At 42.0% G+C, this 14728-nt stretch overlaps 1 protein-coding gene and 1 long non-coding RNA gene across 2 annotated transcripts in view; one reads left to right on the top strand and one right to left on the bottom strand.

Annotated features, from left to right (window-relative positions):
* The window catches only part of LOC103383432 (uncharacterized), an 83110-nt gene that overhangs the window by 37587 nt on the left and 30795 nt on the right, over positions 1 to 14728 (bottom strand). The gene's annotated exons all lie outside the window — the stretch shown is intronic.
* Positions 1 to 14728, top strand: part of LOC103383431 (protein phosphatase 1 regulatory subunit 29-like) — a 150422-nt gene that overhangs the window by 104960 nt on the left and 30734 nt on the right. The gene's annotated exons all lie outside the window — the stretch shown is intronic.

Genomic DNA, 14728 nt, shown 5'->3' with positions numbered 1-14728 from the left:
TACACTGTCAACCATGTTGGTCACGTGGTCATCAATATAACCAGATTTAGTCAATAGGATGTACGATAATATCGGACGATTGATTTTATCGGCCCGATGTTAGCATAACTATGTAATATCTGTAAAAACTCTTATTGTTTATTCCTCCAATAAGCATTACCTGATAAGACAATGCCTGGGTATCGTCAAATGATGTGTGCCCTGAAAATAGATTTGGAGAAAAAAGGCTGCATATGAAAGTGATAATCACTAGATGGCAGCATTGCAGCTCATTTTATGAATCTATTTTAATAATCAAGTGATTGTTTGCAGAACGTTGGTGCCAGCAACGCAAACAGTGGTTTGTACACAGAACGCTGGTGCCAGCAACGCAACTGATCAGTCAATATCTCCTGTCCCCTAGGGGGAGCATGGCAGGAAATAATTGAGAAACACTGATTTAACCCATCACCTTAGTTAACAACCAGGTCACTAATGCCCCCTGTATCGGTATCAGCAAAAGGTTAATATCAGACATCACTAATGGATACCATATTTTCTGATTAGCCTGAATTCACATTCTCCTAAACCGTGAACGTCAACTAGATTTCTCTGCTGTCATTTCTGCAGTTATTACGGCGGTGACATATCCCTGCATATGTGTTTTTGCTCTTTTCCCTGCTAATATTGGCACGCTGTTTTATGAGACGCAGGGATTTATGGCAGAGGCAGAGGTGATAAATCATTTTTCTCCCAGCCAGTCTCCTGTGACACGCCATTAAAAGGCCCGGCTCCAACCAAAATAGCAACACAGCGACTGGAGCGCTGCCTCGTTTGCATGGATCTCGCTCTGTTTCTGCAGCTCCGTTTAAACTGAAGTAAAAGGTTTTAAATTGAGAGTTTTGCGCTGAAATGGGCCTCCGGGAAGAAATATTGACTTTTTAAAGGATTGAATTGGAAACTTTACCGGTCACGTACACACTCATGGAGTACATAATGAAGTAGTAGGTGCAGCAATAACTTCAATAACTTCAAAAATGACACCGTAGTGTTGACTTAGACTTAATTTTGATATCAGACAATGTTTGACCTTATGACCCCAGGAAACTGTAGTATTGTAAATGACAAACACTGATGTTATTTCATCTCATCAGCTCAAAATTCTATTGAATAAAATAAAATAAAAAAATCCCACAGCTCTGTTGGCTATATGTAATCATCTCCGGGGGCTTTCTAGTTTTAGGACCACCCATAATCCCACAAATTGTTCGCAGCGTCTAATCCTTGTTGTCGCGGGGTCTCTGCTCCACTGTTTGCTACAACAGACCCGTCGCTGCCTCGACACGCCTAACCGGATTAGACAGGGTTACGTTGGCAAAACTGAATAACGCTGTTCAGACGCTGCTCCCATAGGCAGCAGCAGCGCCGCCGCCGCCGCCACACACATGTTTGTGTGTGCGTGTGTGTATGTGTTCGAACCTGAAGCCTTCCTGGCCCCAGGTCCGCTTCCTTAACCACTAATCCACCGCTGCCTCTTTTTAGTGGGTTTTGCTGCAACGTTTAAAAAAAACAGACATTTTTTCTAAGGTAATTCAGGGACGTTCTCTGCTCAGACGAGAAGAACTGACAGACAAGTGTGTGTTTGTGAGTGTGTGTGTGTGTGTTCACTCATGTGAACGTTTCAGGGAAACAAATGTGTTCCTGCTGCCAGGTGTGAAATGTGTTGAAACTTTTCCAACGTCTCTGTCAGAACAGAACGTACTGCGGTTTAAACAACAACAACAACAACAACAACACAACAACGTTACACCTTACACACTTACACAGTGTGTCAGAGAATGGCATGGGTTCGACTCTTCTTTCATGTGTTAACATGATTGCGAAGCCTAAATGCAGCATTATTCCCAGTGCGGGAATACTGGGAATCCAGTCCACAGTCCGACATGAATCGCGGCCGATTCGCCCTCATTTAACGACTTTTAAACATCAAACATTGAAGCTGACAAGAACCACGGGCAGATCCTTCACTCCGATTCCCTCACACTCTCCCCTGCTCTTTACATTCCTTCACTTCATCCCCCACTGCCCCCCCCTCCGACCCCTCCTCCTCTGCAGCAGATTGAATGAAGGAGAGCGTTGCAGTGAGGGAATGAGAGGAGAAAAAGTGGGAGACAGAGGAACAGGAATGAAAACAAGGCCACATCTCTTCCCGTCTCTGCTGCTTTAATATTTCATCCAAACGCAGGATTCCTTGTGTCGTTCAGTCTCTAAATATGGCTCCCGGAGCTCAGCGCTGACTCACCGGCAGGTTATTATTTTGCCGATATGTCTTTACGACTTTCTGCAAACAGAGTCACCAAGACGACGCCTTTAGCCCGAGGAGAAACTGAATGGAAACTTAGTTTACGTTCAAACAAAAAAAAAAAATAACTAAAAGATCTTCTTTTACCGTTCTTTAAAGTACGTGTATATGTTGGATTTACTGTTTGATTTTTCTTTAAAGTCTACGTATATGTTGGATTTACTGTTTGATTTTTGCCAATATTGTCCAAAGACTTAATTTTCCAATTCCGATACACACAGCCGTTTGGCTTAAAGGCAGAGGATACATTTGATTGTGGGCTGAGTCACAATGACAATAATTCACTTTCCCTTTCACTTTAAATGCCATATTTATGTCACATCATCTGGGCGAAACCCAAACATTGCGTTATCCGGTTTTCATTATGAAAGAAAAAAACCCACTATTATGCTAACCAATTATGCTAATATCGGACTACTTGTCTACTTGACATGATTTATTCTGCTCAGTCCAATCTTGCTCCGACTAAATTCTGTGCCGTTGTCATTTCATCGCTGCAGTTTTTTTGTCTTACGAACTCATCCCCCTGTTGGCCAACGGCCGCCACATGTGGAACATTCTGCCCTGTTTTGTTGCGTCGTTATAAAATACAGCGTTATTCAGTGCTCATTGTCCAACTGCTCCTGTTGTTCCCTCTGTTTCTCCCCCAACACACTGACCCATCTGTCAGGGTCTGGCCCAGCCGCTGGCATCATCGCTGACAGGCTTCTGTAACGACACTGCAGCGAGCGCGAAACATTCACAAAGTTTTAATTGTTCTCAACAGGGAAAGACATTTGGCAGAAACCCAGGCATCTGGCTTTTGTTATGAATATTCAGGCAACCAATGGGATCGCAGCTGATCTCAGCAGAGTTTTACAGAATATTATAAGAATATTTTTAAGATCTGTTCTGTTATGATGCAGTTTTTTTTTTTTTTAAACACCTGAACACAACTAAATCTCTCAGTAAAGAAACGTCCTTGTGGAAGACGACACACTGTTAATGAAGACAAGGTCCATTTCTGTGTCTCTTCCTCACCCTTTTTGTTTCACCCATGTCCTCCCTCCTCCTTCATTACTACTCCAGCTGTATTGCTTCTCCTTGACATCATCCACAACCACTGTCTCTCCATCCTCCTCCTCCTCCTCCTCCTCCTCCTCTTCCTGCTGCCACCAGCTGGTTTTGTCTGCAGTAATAACTCAGTCCATCTCAATTTACCAGCCCCTCAGTCCAGGGCAGAGCTGCTGAAATGTTGGTAGCATTTTGATTTACAATATTTCCACCCTTCTCTCTGTTCTTCATGTAATGATGTGATTCTGTTTATTTTAGTTTCACTGACTCACTAATGGATTTTACTTGAAACATTTATTTAAAATTACCGCTTCGACTGACTTTAACCTTGGTATAATGTGAAAATAATTTAAAAAAAAAAAGAAAAATTCTTGCACAGCCAGAAGAACAGAAAGTGAGCAGAGCTTCTACGTCTTCTATTTTAACTGCAGTCACCGTCTCCGGCCTTTAAAGCAGCAACTCGTCCATGTTTTTAATAATCCAAACATCTGTTCACGGTGTCGTTAAACTGATATTTTTTAGACCTGAGGCAGGTCTTCAGCAGTGAAGTGTTTTTCCAGTCTTTGTCCTTGACAGTTAAACACCTTCAAACTGCTGACATCGTTGAAATACTTAAAGAAACCGGCCGTGACGGCAGTGAGACACTGAACTGCAGATACTGCTGTTGGTATCAGTGCGTCACTACTTCGACAGGACACGAACAAGTGTTAGGTTAACAAGACTAGTTAACCTTAAACTATACGTTTTAAATATACCATCCTTCTAGACTAGTGGCCGGTCCAGGAAGTACCCCGGCTCCTTACTATTATATCTGGGAGTACTGCTCCAAACCTCGGCACCTTCGACCCTCGGAGCAGAAGCACAACAGATGATGTATAGAAGTTTATTTTTGTCGCTGTGATGAATCGGGTCCTCTCTCCCGCAGAGATAAAGCTCGCTGTGGGTGATTAATGGAGACAAAGATCTCTGGAAGAGGTCCAGGGTAAAAAGTATACAAATGGGCATTTGTCCACAGTAAAGTAGGTCCCAAAAATGTTTTTTTTTTTTTAAATCTTGGATAAGACATTGTTTTTTAGTTTTTTTTTAAGTTGCTCACGCTGCGACATGGGTTTTTTTAAGTTGCTCACGCTGTGACAAAGGAGCCCAGAAAAACAGAGACTAATGACTCAGGTGAGCAGGAAACACATCAACTGCGACCATTTAGTGTTAGATACAGAAACGTCGAGGCGTATCAGCCGGTCGATGCAGCTACAGCAGAATTAGCCTCCCTCTGTCCTCCATCGTTAGCTTCATCAATATGCATGGTAAGTCAAGGAAAAACATCGCTGCGTTTGCATATCCCCTCACACACACAGAGCCACTACTCTCATTCACACCCGGGACCGCTGCTGCCGTTACTGCTGACGGCCACAGAGCAGCGGCGCTGATGACCCTGAGAAATGAAAGTTCATTTTACCCTCGGAGGTAAACACGGAGGTATATGTTGTTTACTGTTTAATACCAGCCCGTGTCCCCGTGAAGCCAAACTGGACTGCTGCAGTAGGAGGGAAATCAGGGAGAAGTTTGTTTTTCTCTCCCAGGACGAAGAGAAGGAAAATGACGACAGGTTTTTTTTTCTTTTTTTCTCTCTTTCTTTTACAGCCCTGATTTGACAGTTTTTAAAGTTGTTCTTGACTCATTTTCTAGGGCAGAACTTTGTCCCATGTGGTGTCAAAAAACACAATGTGATTTTATTAGAAATGAAAGTGGGTGTGGCTTCTTATATTCCCTGAAGTACTGCAAGTATTACTCTCACGTCAAACATGACATCATCCTTCAACCTCAATTATCAACTCCCAAACTATTATCAAAATATTGAAATTTTTAATCAGATGAATCATCTCAGGATTAATCATGATTAACACAGACAGTCACAGTAGTGTGACTAGAGACATACCAGCAGAAAGTACCAGGGACCTCCCTCCCCCTCGTTGGCTGCCTCACCCTCTCACTTCTCCACTGTTTCCAGATTTGACTCTTCTCATTTCCTTTCATCACACAGACTATAATATCTGCCACCTCTCTCTCTCCCTCTCTCTCGGTGTCTCTCTGTCACAGGGACTGTGGTTACGTACCACAGAGATGCTTTCACTCAAAGCCTTCTGTCAACCAAACCCTCAATTTCTCCTCTCCTCCTTCACGTCTTTCAATTACATTCTGACCTCCATCTTTTTCTCCACTCATCGTCGTCTCCTCCGTCTATCTCCTAAGACTAACATTTTATTCCTGTTTTCTATTTCCAACTCTTGGCTTTTGTTGCAATTCTTAGCACCTGTGCTACTCACTCCAGCTATATTCTTCACTTCTTTTGTCCAATTCTTCTTTCTCGTTTTTTTCCCACCAAAAAAATCAACATCAAATTACCCTCTATCTCTATCTTTAACGCTCATTTTGTCATTAGTTTTATTCTCAAACTGCTTTGCTTTCTTCTTGGATCCATTAGCTCAAACTGCTTTGCTTTCTTCTTGGATCTCAGCCTTTGCCTCCATTTCTTCACACTCCATTGCCTGTCCATTATTGATCTCCCACCAGTCACCCCTTCCTTCCTTCCTCGCCTCCTTGCCTCCTCCCTTCTTTCGTTGCCTCCATCTCTTCTCTAACTCCTTATTTTTTCCCCCTGGGTCTTGATCCTCCTGCTCTGATCTCGCCGTCTTGATGTTGTTGCCCTCCTAAAGCCTCAGGCGTCTCACTCTCCACGTGCAGTGACATGTAACGTTGATCATCCATTAATGAATTCTCTCTTTTTTCCCCCTGTTTTTCATTCCTTTCCTTTACTCCCACCTGACTCAGCTCAGTAAACCCAGGTTCAGACCTCCTCATGTCCTTGTCTTCTCTTCGCTCACCTTCATCCTCACTCTTCATCACCAGAGAATAACATTTCCACCCGACAGTCGATGACTGAGCGTGTCGGACATGTCATCTGCTGGATTGTAAACACTGCAGTAATCAAGGTGATGGAAAAGTACCATAGACTAATGCATACACACGACCTCTCACTGCTGCCTCCGATGGAGAGTATAACTTAAAGCATTAGCCGATAATTGGACACAGAAAACAAAAACAACAACAACAACACCGTCCTCATGGTAAACAGGCTCCATATGATCAACAACTCATAAGGAAAGTGCAGCTGAGTGAATTCACCAGTGATTTCTGTGATGAAAACAACAGAACCTAAAGCTTCATTACATTAGTGCTGAGCTGTTCTATGGTCGGGAAAGAATTTCCATGTGTTTCAACTGAAAAATTACAAGATGTGAAATTGATGAAACTACAAGGTCGAACAGAACTTAAACAATTTTGAAATTTTACCATGTTCATTGATCCAACTTCAATTTCTTTTTTTTTTATTATCTCCAAAAGTTAAAACCTGAGACAAACTCAATTCCAGTTCTTAGAGGAGACACAAAAGTCAAACATAAAATTCTACATATTTTACAATAAAGAAATTCTCTGATGGAGACACTGCTTGTAGAATTGTTCAAAAAGTGTCAACGAGGAAGAGAAATTTGGAAAAAAACATCTCTCAAATTGTCTCAGATATTTTTGACTCACTTGAATCTCATCTAATCAAGAGATTATTTTTTTAGGATCTTTCCTTCGATGTTGATTGGTCTGAACAAGGAAAAAAGAATGAAAGACATCAGGGTCACAGAAAGATCCCCCTGATTTTAAAACAATAGCAACAAAATGTTGTTCCTGTTTTATTTCCTTCAACTGTTATCATTGTAAATGATTACGTTCAAAATCCTCACAACGATCATCAGACTTTACACCAGCTCTGCAGAGAGTGTGAAATGTTGCTTTGCTTGATATTTCTAATTAACACCTTTTTCTGGGATGGAGAACAAAAAAAAGTCTGCTTCAATTCCAGCCTATTATACCCCAGAGTGCCTGTCATTAGAGAATACAAAAAGATCCCGTACACACTGTGCCAAACACAATTGATTGCTCACACAGAGAACCGCAGCAGAGCAGGTAGAGCTGCAGTAAAATGGAGCCGAGGTCGGGCTGCGGGACAGATTCACTCCATCAAACTGATGCAACATGGAACATGGAATTAAATGCTGCGATCGGGACGAAACCAAACCAGCAGCTCAGAAAGAGTTCACATCAACAAGATGATAAAGATGAGTTTGGTTTCATCTAACAGTCAACCTTCTTCCGACTTTCATTTTCCACCTTCCCTCTCAGCTTTCCGTCTTTCATTTTCCACCTTCCCTCTCAGCTGCTCCAGTCTCAACCACAATGATGAACAAATTGCACCTCTCCTGCTCTCCCTGTGCCCAAAACAATGTTTAATAGCCTTGAAACATCGCTGATGGAGTAGAAAACGTCGCACCGGTGCCAACTGCTACTGCTAACAATGCATGGCTGCGTCGACGTGTCTCGGCGGATGAAGACCGGGCGGCAATCACGGGGGGATTGTTTAACCCGGCTGAACAAACAACACGGAGCGAAACTCATTTCCTTCTTCCTTCAACATGAACCAGTGTGAAATAAGAGGATCAGTTACTCGTACTTTCACTGGACCAAAGATACTGTAACACCACTACAGGTAACGGCTCACTCCTCTACAGAGCTGTACACCTCCAACAACATTACAGAGAAACGTGAAGAAAAGAAATGAACATTTGAACATGTTACCCTCGTCAGGTGGCCCCTGAAATTTTCGATCTCATGTGTTACTCAACTACGCTAACATCATAATGACCATGACCATAATGAAGGGCTAAAAATGTACCAAATAAACAACACAAATGAAAGAAAGCGAATGAAGCAAAATTTCAATGTACGACGTACAACTGTCAAATATAAACGTAGCTCTTGTCTGCGTGTAGTACCGCCGCTCGTCCACTGCTTCCTGTGTGACATTTGTTTTAGCACCCTGCATCGAAATGATTGAACAAGACTTTCATTAAAAATGATTGGGACAAGTTGACATAACCACGAATCGCCGTAGGTGGAGGATGTCGTAAACTGAGAATCCCCCGTACAGTTAATCCATCAATCGTCTTCAAAATGTCAATATTTGTTTACTGGAGCTTTTCTCCTTCGAGGCTTTTTGATCTCTAGTAGTAAAAAGGAAGTTCCAGTTTTTAAACTTTTTTAAATTTCAAAGACACCAGTTTAAATTCAAGATGCAGTAACGTTACGTAATACTTTCCGATGATATACTACAGCCACCTCACTGGCACCACCTGTCTGATAATCTGTTTGTAAGCCGGGGGTCGAGGAATGAAAACGCAGGCGTTGATAACGTCGCTCCGACGCGTATTGTTCCACCACTGATTTACAGTCTTTTTCGAGATGCTGTGCATTAGCTGACAGCTTCTCCCGTGTAGTAACAGTCGCCCATCAAAATGTCACTGCTACATGCGAGGTGTTACTTTTCATCTTCTCTTTTATCTTTGCATGTTGGGGGGGCGGGGGGGGGGGCATTCTCGCTTCTGGCTCAGACATTTGGTTTGAACTGCAGCCACCGTGCTGAAACATTCATGACTTGTCAATGATTTACGTTCTGGATTCACACGTGAATCTGTCGGAAACTATTCCTCCATCTTCTCTGATCATTAGCGGAGCTTCAATCTTTTCTTTGTGGCTTCATCAGCTGATTCCTCGCTGATAACAGTTTCATGTTTCCTGTCAGAAAGAGCTACACCGGTGGTGGTAAAGAAAATGACACGCACGTCGTGTGGTGTCCTGGGAGGAAAAAAAAAATCCACTGAACCTAATCAACGCACATCGACTACTTGAAGGATTAGAGATCGAGTGTCATTGTTTATACATGCATGAAAAACGCAGAGACGTAGAAAAGATAACGACGTGCAGGAGCACGTGTGCACACACACGCACACACACACACAGATCAACTAATCATTGACAGTAAATTTAAGCTGTCACTGACGCTGAAGCCAATGGTTTTGCGTCAATACTCGTTGCCATCGGCCACAGCTGCCAATGTTCAAAACAACATCCAACCGTTGCTCAACCAATATTTGTGTCAGTTCCTGCCTGAACGTCTCTCAGTTTTTGCAGTGCAACTTTAATTTACTTCACTGGAACCCTGAGGCCATAATGGCTCACAGTCAGTGGGAAAGCAGCGCAAAAAAAAAATTTACAAAAATTTCCAGGAGGATATTTGAAATTACAGGTATTTTTGAAGGTAGATTTACCTGACGTACAAGAAATATGAAATTATTTGTTGGTTCCGTGGTGTAGAAGAAGGTCCTGGGTTCAAGCCCCAGAGGAACCACATGTAGTAGCGCCCCCTGTGGCAGTCTCTGTGGGTTGCAAAAACTCACACTGTGAAAAATTGACTTAAATTTTTTTTTCTTTTCAAATTTGTGTGAAACTCAAACTCAATTATTGATAGAAATATACTGAAGTGGAAGAGGACAGGAAATATTTTCTCAAAAAAAGTTTGACATATTTTATATTCAGTTTACAGTTGAGGCAGGTTGACTCTGCATGATGCAGTATTGATAAGACCCAGAAGGAGGAGCTAAAGAGTCTGAGACTGTTTCCTGTGGACGTCCGTCACTGGAGGTGCTTCTGTGTCTGACCAGTGTCTCCAGGAGTGGACATGAATCACTGCCAGGACAGACCGCAGCTTTGACAACATTCTTCTCTCTGACGCCGCTGTCAGAGTCTAATTTACGCCCTACAAGGTCGCCGGCCAGACGGACGAGTTTATTGAGTCGGCTGGTATCCACCACCCTGAAACTGTCCCAGCATGCAACGGCGAGCAAAATAGATAAGGTCTAGAGAGAACAACAGCAGGGGGCGACAATAACAGACTGCATCAAACAATGATGATTCGTCCGTTTGGTTTTCACCTGTTTTGGTTCAACAGAACCAGAACAGACTTTTTACTGCTCTCTGTTTGACTAATGATGAAGCCGTTGATGAAGACCACAGGTCAACTTCACTTCTGACTGTTATCGTCTCTGTGTTGCTGTCTGTTATGTAGGATTATGTATCTGTTCAGTACTTAGCTTAGGAACATTTTATTGCCAAATGAAAAATAGTACTTTTTGGAGTTGAGAACCACTGCCAGTTCCAAGTCTCTTTGGTGAGAAATCAGAAAATTAAATTGCGAACGATGTATTTAAATGAAGTTTCTTTGTAAATATCCTCCATCTGTTCGGGCGACACTTTCCAAAAATGTAATAAATAACAAAAAAGAAAGAAGTGACTTTTTAAGAAAACCAGAAACGACAGTCAAGGCTCCGTGAGACCTGTAGTTGTTACGCCAACCTGTAGGTGTCATGACGTCAACAATCAGTGACTGTAAGGAGGCCTTCAGCAGTAAGAAGATAAGTGGGAGACTTCCATCAGTCCGTTTGATGGTCAAGGAAACAAAGAGAGTGAAGTGAGTGAAGAGAGAGAGAGAGACAGAGAGAGAGAGAGAGTGGTTATTTGTCAGAGAGCCCACAAACAAACAGCAAAGGAAACTTTTGGTGTGGAACAGGAAAGTCGATACTAAGAGCCAGGAGAGGGAGCCAGTCTTAAAATCATTAATTAGATAAAGTTAGTCTTTCAAGGATGAGCAGATGTTCCATTAGAGGAAAGAAAAAAAAAAAAATCTGAACTTGGAAGTTAAAGGGAACACAATAGAAGCTGAGACTCCAGAGAAGGGACAGAACTGGACCAGGACGGTCCTAAATCTGGACATCAAGCTGTCGCTGACTGACTGAGTTGTGTCCCCAGAACTCAGGCGTCCCCTTCTGGCCACATGTTTTATTACATTCACAGCAGGAAGGACACATTTACGATACTTATATACCGCCATAAATATCCGGCTCTTGTTCTCAGTCATCTGTGCTCACATTCTAAATGCATTGGAAAACTTTCAAGCCTCTAGGGGGCGAGACACCGCCAACGTCCGGGTGTCGGTGGTTTGATATCAGAAGAGTAAACAGACACAAATTAGACTGGATGTCACTTAACGGAGCAGCAACATCCTAGTTAGTGTCAGTTCATTACAGGTGCCAGGTGAAGGAGGCCAGTTTTTAGATTTCATCAGTGAGGCCTGATGAATTTTTAAAACAGTGAGTCAGAGAGGAGCTACCGTGGAAGGTGGTCATCGCCCATTTAACGACTTCTNNNNAGGAGGGTGAGAGAGTGATGAATGTTTGTGATGTTATCTTACATGACTTTCATTTCTGGGGAGCAGCAACAGCAACAGCAACGACTTCTGAAGCTGCACTAAAAACCTGCAATATTCTCAATATCTTTGGACGCCAAGACCTGGAGTCTGAGATCAGAGATCAGTCCTGGGATTTAGAACGTGGGTTCTGTGTAACCTCTTGCTTCACTAAGAAGGAAGTATGGAGAGACAGATGACTGACATGAAGGAACAGCGTGCTGTTCACATTCAGCTCCCCGAGCGTATGAAATATTGACGACAAGTACCGTAAAATTTGTAAAATTAGAATGGATGGATGGATGGGTGGATGAATGGATGGACAGATTTAAAATTTTCTGGATGTGACTGGATGTCTTCAAACGAAGGCTTTCTCAACAGACATAAATGGAGAATTGAAATAAATGAAGTTATTGATACATTCTAAGCCGAGCTCTGTTAAGCCACTCAAATTGATGTTGAGTTTGACATGCGTTTTAAGTCTTTAGCCTGCGCTGGAACAAAGTTTGCAAAAAAAAAAAGGCAGAGTCTGACGATGAATTCTGACAGAGCCGTCGTTATAAAAACCCAGCAGCTGCGGCAGAAATGATCACCTGCTGTGAGGAAGATGAACACTGAGGAACACTTGGTGAGCACTCACTGAACGTACTGACCTAAAAACTTAAAAAAAAAAAAAAAAAAGAGAATGTAGTAGTGTGGAAAACTGCTGCCAGAACCGGAGTCTTTTACAGACGTGGCCTTGTGTAGTTTTTACACAGCAGAGAATACACAGGAGACAGAAGTACATTTGTGTGTGTGTGTGTGAGTACACTGATAGTCAGTACACACTGTACTGCGTTCTCAACTACTAGATCATGATGTATGACCTGGAGCTGTCTGCTGTGAAACATGCAGCAATTTTCACTGAAATCAATTCCACAGCATCGAGATAGACTTTTTCCAGAGCAGAAGTGAATTATGGGAAGAAAAAAAACCCCGGCTATTTCAAAGTTTTGATACCAGATCATGATTTGAGACTGAAAAGTGGAGAGGAATGAAGTATAAAGTTGTCAGCTACTACTGCTGAAGATCTCCTGCCTCCTCCAGTTCTGACTGTCAGACACCTATCACTGACTGTTAGTTGGCGTTGGGTTTCCAGCAGCATCGCAGCAGCATCGCAGCAGCATCGCAGCAGCATCGCAGCAGCATCGCAGCCCACATTGGTTACAGAAAAGAAAAAGTACACCAGATATTGTACATTTGAATGAGCCAAAGGAAAAGAGTCCAACCCCCCTCCCCCCCCCCCAACACTTTTGGCAGATGAAAGACACCATATGCTCACGTTCCAAGCTCTGCATTCATGTCGAGAATACTGTGAATTATTTTATATCAATACTTTGACTCCAACATTAAATGAAATTGTATTTGTTTTGTTTTCCACCAGCCTTTCTTCTCAAATACGATCTAATGATTTTTTGTTTTGTTTTGTTTAGTTTTTTATGTTTATTTTACACATGGGAGCCCATTTTGAAAAACAACTGTCACCTCGTGATGTTGCGCGACTGTCGAAGTGCACGGTTCATGCATCAATTACAGCGTTCAGTCGGTGGTCTCTATCAAAACAACCCTCCCAGCGCCTGTTATTTTCATATTTCACACGTAGCCGGGCAGAAATTATAGTCTAAAACCGTCAGAGACAAATTAACTGAGGCTGTAGTTTATCTGACAACTCGTGGTGTGAGTAAACGAGATGATCGTACGTTTAAAAGTCAAATATCTCTGTTTGAGGATGAAGCAAAATCAATCTCTTCATAATGAAGAGTGGGAAAAATAATAAGAAGGTTTTACAAAAATTAAATCATTGATCCTGAAGAAGAAACAGCAGAGCAGATGTTATTTGATGAAGTAACCACCAAATAAAACATCATCATGTTTTTAATATACTTCATTTTATTGTGTGTGTTTGTGAAGTGAAGCCATTTTTTCCATTCACTCTCTCTAACCATTACTATGCCATGCGGGATGTCACAAAGAACTCTGTGTGCTGTTTACAGATATTTTTTTTTTTTTTATCACAATTTGAGAAATCTCATTTTGTCTCAAGTGTTTTCCAACTTTCTTTCTGGTATTTGTGATATCAAAGTGATATTTACTTTCCGTTCCTCTGGAGCCTGAGTCAGCAGTGCCTGTCCATAACCCAGACATTTGTTTATTCACACCACCAGGGTGTCTGATGCCACCGCGGTCTCCTGGCTGGCTGTTATTTTAGATGAAATCATGAATTTTTATCCTGACTGAGTTTCTGACTCATGGGTTGTTGGACTAGTTTGACCTGTGACTAAACTTCCCTGTCAGACCTAATTGAACAGTAATCATCTGAACAGACTTATCAACAAAAGGTCACTGACAATTAAATCACAGCCAGAAGTTGATTAAAAATGAATTCTGAAAAATAATAATAATAATAATAATGTAGAGGATGAAATGAAGTTAATATTTGGGTGAGAATTATACTTTTTAAAAATAATGCAGTCAGTTGAGTAATACTGGTCAAGGCTTCTCTCAGGTTTCTGTGGTCTATTTACTGGCACTTGTTTCAAGAGCTTTTATCTTCCACACTTCAGCTTCATTCAGTGAACACTGTGGATCACAGATTTTTTTTGGTCGTCTCGCATCACGTTTCCCAGGAGTTTAAGAATAATGTCTATTGACTTGGGTCACGAAGGTTTGTGACTTGTGACTGGGCCACTTAAGGTCACTTCACATCCTAACACACCTTACAGTACAGATCTAGTCAATGATTACATTCCTTTACGTGACGTGTTTTGTTTTTGGTGAAGGCAGATTATGTATGAAACAGTTGTACTGAATTATTGAACAGCTTTCGGAAGTTTCTGGATCAGACAAACAGCTGTTAGTAGAGAAGCGTCCACTGATGTACCAGGATCAGGCCACATGTTCAACAGCTGTGGCTGAAATGACCAATTTGACCAACTGTTACATATCTGTGTAAGGCAGTTAAATCTGAGGCAGAACGGCGATGACTGAGGCCTAAAATGTAAATCAGAAATAAGGGGGTTCCTCGATACAGCGTTTGAGCCCCTCCAGGCTCTTCAGGAACCAAATACTGTAAAATCAGGGAACAAGAGCGGGGAATTTTCTAACTC

The sequence above is a fragment of the Cynoglossus semilaevis genome, chromosome 9, assembly GCF_000523025.1.
Source record: "Cynoglossus semilaevis isolate Cse_v1.0 chromosome 9, Cse_v1.0, whole genome shotgun sequence".
NCBI classification, from domain to species: Eukaryota; Metazoa; Chordata; class Actinopteri; order Pleuronectiformes; family Cynoglossidae; genus Cynoglossus; species Cynoglossus semilaevis.
Note: the sequence above shows the minus strand (reverse complement) of the source record. Positions and strands in the feature narration are given on the sequence as shown.